Source organism: Canis lupus, chromosome 13, assembly GCF_011100685.1.
Source record: "Canis lupus familiaris isolate Mischka breed German Shepherd chromosome 13, alternate assembly UU_Cfam_GSD_1.0, whole genome shotgun sequence".
NCBI classification, from domain to species: domain Eukaryota; kingdom Metazoa; phylum Chordata; class Mammalia; order Carnivora; family Canidae; genus Canis; species Canis lupus.
Window position 1 is genome coordinate 24,849,283 of NC_049234.1, and position 9,860 is coordinate 24,859,142.

The window sequence follows — 9,860 nt, forward strand, 5'->3', positions numbered from 1 at the left end:
AGCAGCCAAAGTGGCTTAAACGTGTCTGTGTGTGCGCGTGCACGTATGTGTGTGCACCATAGGTAGAGAGAGAGGCAGACAGACACGCACATATTTTAAATTTGATTGTAGCAATGTAGTCTTGCAGCAGAACATTCTTCTGCCCCAAAGTCATGAGCAAGATTACAGATTGGTCAGTGTAACCTTACCCTGACTTCCTTTGAGGGCTTCCTATCTTTCCACAGACTCAGAACAAGCCCCAGCAGGTCTGATACAATTAAAACTGCTCTTTAGGTGCAAAGAGCCACCGGTGCTGCTGTGACTCCAGGGACAATGTGATGGGGAGCATGAGGGGTGGGGACTTCCACTTGGGACACTGGCGTCAGGTCTCCTATTACAGAGCTAACGGAGGAGAGAAACGATTCTCAGGGCTTCTCCAGTTTGCAGGTGTTCATTCACACCTAGCACCCCTCCATACTGCTGCACTTCCTACAACTCAGAGGCCCTACCCACTTGTCATGTGTATTTCTAAGACCCTTGGTGGTCCCCCAAACCCGCTGCCAGCACAGGGCCTGAGATAGACTGTCACCCTGGCTGAGGACGGACTGGAACTTCAGCGCTGTGCTGAGTAAGAATGGTGAGAATGTGTATCTTTGCCCTGTCCCTGATCTTAGGGGGAAAGCACTTTGACCTTCAAGAGTGATGTCACCTGCATGGTTTTTGGTCCATTCTCTTTGTCAAATCCAAGTAACTCCCCTCTATTCCTAATCTGCTGAGAGTTTCTATCATGAATGGGTGTTGGATTTTGTCAAAAAGCTTTTTCGGTTGATACAGTCATATGGGTTTTCCTCTTTAGTTTGTTGGAATGCTGGATTACATGGATTGATTTTTGAATACTGAGCCAAGTCTTCATGCCTGGGATACATCGTACTTTGTCATGGCATGTAATTAGTTTTATATGTTGCTGGATTCAATTTGCAAATATTTTGTTGAGGATTTTTAAATTTTATTTATTTATGATAGTCACACACGGGGAGAGAGAGGCAGAGACATAGGCAGAGGGAGAAGCAGGCTCCATGCACCGGGAGCCCGACGTGGGATTCGATCCCGGGTCTCCAGGATCGCGCCCTGGGCCAAAGGCAAGCGCCAAACCGCTGCGCCACCCAGGGATCCTCTGTTGAGGATTTTTAAATCTAAGTTCATGAAAGATAGTGTGGGGACACCTGGGTGGCTCAGTGGTTGAGCGTCTGCCTTCGGCGCAGGGGATGATCCCGGGTCCAGAGATTAAGTCCTGCATAGGGGTCCCTGCTGGGAGTCTGCTTCTCCCTCTGTCTATGTCTCTGCTCTCTCTCTGTGTCTCATGAAAACCTAGATAAAATCTAAAAATCTTTAAAAAAAAAAAAAGATATAGTGTGTAGCTTTTTTTTTTTTTTTTTTTTTTTGTACAGCCCTTTCTTTATTTACTATCAGGGTAATATCTAATATCTAATCAAATGAGTTGTGAACAGTTCTCCTATTCTGTTTTCTGGAAGGACTTGTGTAAAATTGGTGTTATTTCTTCTTTCAATGTTTGGTAAATTTCTTCAGTAAAATCTTCTGGACTTGGAGACTTCTTTTTGGGGAGCTATAAATTACAAATTAAATTTCTTTAGTGGTTATAGGACTGACTATTCAGGAGCCTATTTCATCTTGGTTGAATGATCGTAGGTTGTGGTTTTTAAGGAATTGGTCCATTTCTTCAATGTTGTCAAATTTATAAGCAGAAAGTTATTTGTATTACTCCCTTATTATCCCTTTAGTGGCTGCAGGATCTACAGTAATATTCTCTGTTTTATGCCTGATATTGGTGATTTGTGTCTTTTCATCTGGTAACTTTATCAGTCCTATGAGAGGCTTATTAACTTTATTGAAGAAACTGTCATTTTGTTTCATTTATTTTCTCAATTTCAAGCACATCTATATCTGCCTGTCTTTATTTTTTTTCTGTACTCATGCTTGCTTTGTTTCTATTTTGCTCTCCTTTTTCTAGTTTCTTGAGGTAATTTTTTTTTTTGAGGTAAAAATTTAGATTATTGATTTGAGACCTTTTCTCTTTTCTACCATGTTAAGTGCTGTAAAGTACCTCTCAGCAAAGCTTAGGATGCACCCCACATATTTTGATATGTTGCATTTTTGTTCAGCTCTTTTTTTATTTCTTTTGAGACTTCCTTTTTAATCCATGGATTATTTCAAAGTGCATTGTTTAATGTCTGAGCATTTTGAGATTTTCCTGTGTTTTTTTTTTTTTCTGTTTTGAGCCTAGGCTTGGGTCCATTATGGTCAGAGAACATACTCTGTATGGTTTCAATTCTTTTAAATTTGTTGAGGCTTATTTCATGGCTCAGGATACAGCCATCTTGGTGAATACTCCACTGGTATTTGAAAAATATGTGGTCTATCAGTCACAGTTTTATTTTTTTGCATTTGTACTTGTGTGCTCCTTCATTGCTCCTTATATACATATTAGTTGAAGCTCTGCTCCCTTTCCAAATTTTCCCCAACCTTTTCTCATTTTTCTTCTATTTAATACATTCCTGTTTTACTTATCCTTACCATATGCTTGCTGCCCATTTACCTCTGCTTATCTCCTTCCTGACATGTGGAATGCCCTCCTTAGAGTTCTCAGTATTTTAATCTGCCCATGATTCAATTCCTATCTTTCTTAACTTCTAGACCTTTCCATCCAGTAGGAAGTATGTGAGCATTAGGGACCTCCACAATCCTTCTTTCTTTTGTTTTGTTTTGGGGAAGAAATTTTGCTAGATTTGATCACAAAATCACAATTTTGTGATCCTGTGCCTGTAGGGTAGTAGGGTGACAGTAGTAGTAGTAGGGTGACAACTGCTGACCTCACTGCCTGGCACCTTTCCTGGAATCCCTGCTGACATTTCACAGCTGTACAGCACCTCTGCTTGCTCCCTTCCAGGCCCTGATGACTGTTTTCAGGGTTCCCTGACCTGTTAGTTGTCCCTCTCCTGTTACTCATCTCTCAGGAGTGATGCTGGTCCAGACATTCCAGATCAGAAAGTGCCCCAGTCCCAGACTCCCTGCTGGGAGTTAGAAATCTAGTATCTCATTCTACAAAGGCAGTGAAATTCTCCCAGGAGCACTGGTCCTGGCTACTCTGTGCTGATAACAAGCTTCACTGTCATCCAAGGAATGAGGTCCCTCTTGCCTTCTTCTTTCTTAGCTTATAGTAATGGCAGCAATTCCTTTAAACCATATAATTTCTCCTTATTGCATCTCCTATGTATTTAAAAAAATACATATATATGTGTGTTTATATATACATATATTTATACACATATATACATATATTTATACAAGTTTATATACATATATTTTATACACATATTTTATGCATATTTTATACATATAAATATATATGTATAAAATATATATGTGTGTATATATTTATACATATGTATATTTTAAACTGAGGCTATACCTTTCTCAAACTGTTTTCCCAATGAGAGGCCAGGAGATTAAATTGCCTCGGGGTAACTCAGACCCACCAGCTGTTGCTGCTGGCTTCCCGTGATTGTCAGTGACTTCATTGAAAACGTATGTGTGATCTTTCAACATGTCCACAAGTGGAAGGGAAAAAAAAGACCTGCTGCTGGAAAAAAGTTTCCTGATGTGTCACTAAGTGCATCCACATGATGAAACGGGATCTCAGGACAGTCATTTCAAATGACTCCCTGGCCCCTCCGCTTCCTCTTCTTTTGATTTTAGCAGCCAGATTCCAAAGCTTTGCCACACAGAGAGTAGAGTCTTTAAGCTGTGTAAGCATGGGGTTCTGGAGGAAGGCAGGAAATGTGAGCAACGCTGGGCCACCCATTCAAGACCCATGCCAGGGCTTTCATCTGGGCAATTTCTAAATTCCTAGCCACTCCATTTCTAGGCATGATTTCAGCTCAGTTAATGCATTCTTCTGGCAAGCGATACTGAATAATGGCCTGTGGATAGAGCGGCTTCTCTCAGGGAGCTTACAGTCTAGGGGTTCGTGAGATATTGCCCTTGTAACTATGACTGTGAAATGTTGAAGTGTCAGATGCTGCAGAGAATAAGGCAGGTGGAGGAGAGCCAGAAATGTCTCCTTGAGAAGAAGCTGACTCAGCAGTTAAATTTGGTGCACTCTTATTTCACTCAACATGCTTGAGCTTTTGCAAACCAGTGCCTGTGCTATGTGTCGTGAATACAAATATAAATAAGACATGGCACCTACCCTCTCAGCCTCTCCATGGTGGAGAGAGATATGTAAATACGCAATGAAAAATATGTTGTCACAGTCTGTGGTATAGATACATGGAATATACACAAAAGAGGAATATACATGTCTCGAAACTTCACAGACCTGTCAGAGTAACACAAACTCTTCTTCTTAGGTGTGTTCTAGCCCCTGATTTATCTCTACCACACGACTTGTGACCACAATAGCAATAGCCATAGCTATTGAGGTTTTGCACGTGTCAGGCAGTATCCCATTTGCTTCCTGTGTATTATTTAACCATGGCAACACCACTATGATGTAGCTTTTGTTGATAGCCACATTGTACAGGTGATCAAACTGTGACTTTGAGATGTTAATCTGTCCGGGTCATGCCAGAAGTTAAAAAAAAAAAAAGGGGGGTGTGTGGAGCCTGGATTCCAATCCAGACTCTAACTTTTCTGTTCAATTGTCTTCCTGGAGTTAGCCAGGAAAAGAAAGGAGAAGTGTGTTCCCCAGACTGAGATCAACCCAACCGTAAAGGTAAAGAGCCATGGAAGGGCATAGCCATCCCAGGAGTTACAGGGTTCATTGTTTCTGAAACCCATCGTGCATCTGGGGAATGAGGGATGGAATGAGGCTGAGGAGAGGATACATAATGGATTTTGATAAACCTCTTTTTCTGAGGTTTTATTCATAGTCATGATTGATATTCTGAAAAGCAATTTTTGTCAGGTAAGAAGAAAATGAAGAAAATGAATTCCATACATTAAAAAAAATCAAGAAAATAGTGAAAAACAAAACTGAATGGGTCAGAAAAAGTGAATAGCATACTTTAAGTGTAATTAGCATCGTGTGGGGGATAAACTCGTACAGAAACAGGAGCTCCCTAAGAGCAGGATTATTAATAATAGTAGTGATGATAATACTAATCAAGTATTATCTGTTTTATTCAGCAATGCCTAGAATAGTGTCTGGATCATAGTAAGTCCTCAATAAATACTTGTTGACTGCATGAATGAATGAATGAATGAATGAAGCTAATAAGATGGTTGGACCCAAATCATAGAGGCATCTGAGAACTATGTTAGCAGAGATTTCACATTTATTTTTTTCTCTGTAGAAAGATTTTGATCAATGGTTTTTGATATATGTGAATCTAAGAAGAATATTTTGGGTTACAATGGGCACTCTAGATTATAATCATCTTTGGCAAGACTGCAAAAATGGACCATTTAAGGGCTTTTGCAGAAGTAGAGCAAAGCATGAAGGTTGTTCATTATTTTGAGCAATGTTTGAGCGACCCATTGATATGGAGATGTCCAGTAACCAGTGAAAAGATTAAGTCTAGAACATGTGGAAAGGTTATAGCATAGAGAGAGAATTGTGAGTTCATTTACACAGCGATGAAACAGACTGAGGAGGAACATGAAGGAGATGAGAGAACAGACTTTGGGGGACTGCGTCCCTGGGTGGTGGAAAACTTGGATCCAAGGAGGGACAGTAAGATGAAATAGTTATAAATGTTGCAGAGAAGCACTCAGAATAAAATGATGGAAGGTGGATTGATATTTCAAGCACAGGAGAATGACCAAGGCTAAGCACTATAGAAAGGACAGATAAATGATATGAGGATGGGGAAGATCCCTAGAACCTGGCACTGAGATGGCCAGTAGTGACTTAGAGCCAGTTGTCTGAGGGCTACACCACATTCCTAAGAGTAATGCAGTGAAAGGGAGAGGGTCCTAAGAATGTGTTAGACATGCTTAGGATGTTTGAAAAGGAGAGATAAAAAGAGAGAGAACAAAAATAAAAGATAATAATGATTGTTTTGTTTTCTCAATGGAAACTCTCCAAATAATTAAATAAGGAACTAGCCACAAGGGAGAAATGAAGAATATGAAAAGAAGTATCAAAGGAAATAGCTGAGAGTGGAGAGGAACACAGATGGAGCAACTGGGCCGTATAGAAACAGTGTTTCTTCTGTAGACATTAGAAGAAAGTGTGGATTAATTTCGAGAGAATTTATTAAAGGTCTTGGCATTCTTTCTGCAGTAGTAAGATCATTTTGAATGAATGAATGAGCCTCAGACTTCTTTTGGTGAGAGTTGTCTTGGAAACCATAAATCCAGCTTGTGGAAGAGATTGACTAAATATTTATTGGCTGAGTGAATTAGAGCATGTATGAAGAAAAGAATTGATTCATGCTGAGAAGGTAGAGTTGGGATCATAACTGTGTGTGGAAAATGGGAACCTCATTGTGGAAAGTAGGAACTAGGCATGACTAACAGATGCCTCTCTGCATTCTGAGCCCAGTCAATGCTGCATGTAAGTTTGTACTGTTGCCGATTAGCTTCCATCTCATCATTCTCCCAGTGGTACTCAGCAAGCCTGGTACTACAGGGTGGACATTGGAAAGGCAGACAACAAGAAAGGTCAAGTTGGGAGGGTAGAGGCTTGCAAGATTGATGTTGAAACAGGTCCTCCATGATATCCAGCCAGCAGGGACTCAAGAAAGATATATCTGGCAAGGGAGGTGGTGGTGGAAGTAAGGCCAATGGGAAATTTTAGTGGAAATGAAGAAGTGGAATGCAGAAGAATAAAAATTTGCTTGCATTTTTTAAAGTGAAATTTATCAAAAGCTTTCATTCCAGGATTTCTTGTATTTACTACTCCCATAAAGGGATAAATGTCAGTATCATTCCCAGTATTGCAGAAGGAACTGGGATATACACAGTTGACTAATTTGCTCAACATCATACAACATGTAAATTTTAGAACAGGAGCTAGCACCCCAAGCCATCCAATTCCTGAATCTGATTTCTTAGTCCCAATATCATAACAGCACCTTAGGTTGTATAAAAAAAAACATAAATCTCAGAATCTGAAATCCTAGAATTGGATTAGTTGATGGTAATGATATTTTAAAAAGTCTTGTGTGTTAGGTGGTTGAAGGGCTGTGAAAGTAAAGGTTAAAGATTTTTTTTTAATCTCTAGATACTGGATCAACATTGAAATTTCCCTGGTTGATTACCAGAAAAACCCAGGCATGTGGAATTCTCCTGTATACCCTCCTCTCCCCTTGTAATCATGAGTGTACATGCAGAACAATTTAGATTTCCAGAAGCTGAGTTAGCGTCTGTGTTTTGGAAAGCTGCACAAGATGCCCTAAGGGCCTTTTTGCTTCCCTTACTGGTCCTCAGTGGGTTCCCCTGGGTCGGGTGAGGCATCCATTGCACTTCAACAGCATAAAGAGTCCTTCATGCTCATGGTTGAACAATTTTTTGGGAAAAATAAGGACTAATGTAATCCTAACTGTCTGGTTTTTAAGTCAACTGCTTAATTAGGAGTTTACCACTTATTGGCAATTAACTTGGAGTTTAATGGACCTTGTTCTTCCTTGTCATTAGCTTGACCACACTCTGATAGTTTTGTCTTTTTACTGAATGTAACAAGTCCTAGACAGACACATGTTTGCAAAAGATAACCCAGGTTTTATAGATAGTTGTTAAGACTCTTAAGGCCAAGGAATTGAGAAAATTTTCCACGTACTCTACCCAAGTCAAATAGGTTTCAAAAAAAGAGAAGGATGCCACCAAAGTGATCACAGGTCCTCATTTTACAAGTGAAGAAACAGGCTCAGGGAAGCAGAAGTTTTCCTTCCCAAGGACCTTAGGTAGTCAATACCATAGCTTGCTTATGAAACTTATGAAACTTTTTTTTTTTTTTAGCAAATTCTTTGATAACCATGGAAAGATTATCTAAAGTTGAGTTCATAATCCATTTTACCTTTCCAGTTAGTAACAGACCCTAATATTTACTGGGACACATTGCTGCTCCACCAAATCTCTCACCTTTCCTTTCAATAAGGTGAGGCCATGTGACTACATTTTGGCCAACGTTACATAAGCGTTAGTGTCAGTAGGCTCTTCTAGGAACTTTCTTTAAGAGAGAAGAGGCTTGCCTTTCTCTCTTTACTCACCCATTTTGCTTCTGGAATATGTGTGTAATGTCTGACTTTAGAAAGAAATTTGGAACCTTAGGATGTTGGGGGAATGAAAGCCATCCAGAGGACCAAATATAGCAGGATGATAGTATTTGGCATCAAGGAGGCAATCTATCAGCTCTGAAATGCCCATCTCAAGACTTTTGAAATGTGAGAAAGAAACTTTTCTTTAAGCAATAATTTTCTAGATTTCTTTTACTGACAGCAAAACTTAATCCTAATGAACTCTTATATGTATGACTTTCTACCTTGGAAGTACTACTCTAATGTTGCTTTGACCTCTCGTGTTTGAATCAATACCCAGATACTTTGTGTTTCCACCTACTTTTCTATGGGAATCAGTAATCTTGGGATCACGGCAGCTATGACAATTTGAAACATTCCTTGTTCCAAATCATCTGTTGTGATGTTTGGGTCTCCCACACTCTGGAAGAACTAAAGAAAAATAGGATGTTTGTGGCAAGGTAAATACTGTAAACCAGGATTCCTGTGATTTGGGGCTCCTCAATCTACTCCAGAGTTATCAAAAATTAGAATTTCCCTGGGTCTCTGACTTTCTATAACTGCTTGTAGCTTCAGTGGTCCCTCTGGAGACTCTAAGAAGGTTGGTGACAAGAATTAATCTGATCTTGACCAAAGGAAGCATTTTCCATGTATGACATATCCACGTGTATGGAGGACTTACACACACAGCTCCAGACTGGACCACTTGCAAGAATGAGAGTGAGAAGCAATCTTGCAGCATTCTAGATTCTTTCTCTGGAAATATCCCAATAACCATTAACTATGTGGGAGCAGGGGCTATGACAGAGTTGTTCCCTCAGCACTTGGCCCAAAGTAGGTCCTTTGATGAATGAGTTAAGAGAAAGAAGAAAGCAGAGAGAAAAAAGAAGATACAAAAGGTAAAGAGAGAAAATTCTATGTATTAAATGGTGTGTCCGCGTGTGTATATGTGTGTGTGTTTAGATCAGTTTTAGGTAAAACTTTTTGATAACTAGACTCCTCTGTTTCTCACTCAAGGTTCTCTCAATAACTGGTGAGTTTTGCTAATGAGGACATTCTCTTGAATTCAGGGTGCCAATGCCTTTTACTCAATTAATCTCTCCACTCAGTAAACTCTGCTGCTGGTTTTAAAAGACCCCAGGTATTGACCAAACATATTCCTCAGAGTAATTAGCTTTAACCTCTCCAACCTTCCTTATCTCTTTTGCAGCCCCACATGATGGGGATTTCTGCAGCTTCCTTGAACTCCTCTGTAGGGAGTCTTCTTGAGGAAATAGTTTTCATGAGGTGCCTTGGGGATTTGTCAATTTCTATGAACACTTGGCAGGCCTCAAGGCAGCTGGCCTGTGCCATGAAGATAGCTCTCAAAAGACTCCCATTTCAAAGATCTTTGTTGAAGAAAGACTGGAAGGCTCAATCTAGTCCCCTGGACTCCTGCGTAGTAATGGAGATGATAAGCTCATGGAACCCAGGGAGGTGGCAGGAAGTCACCAGCTGATAAGCAGGAAGGACAAAGGTTAATGGTGGGCTTATGTCTCTCCAACTTAACTGCAACCTGTAGGCATAAAGCTACCTCTTTGAGCTTTGGCGCAGCTAGCCCAGGATAAACCAATGATGTTTCCT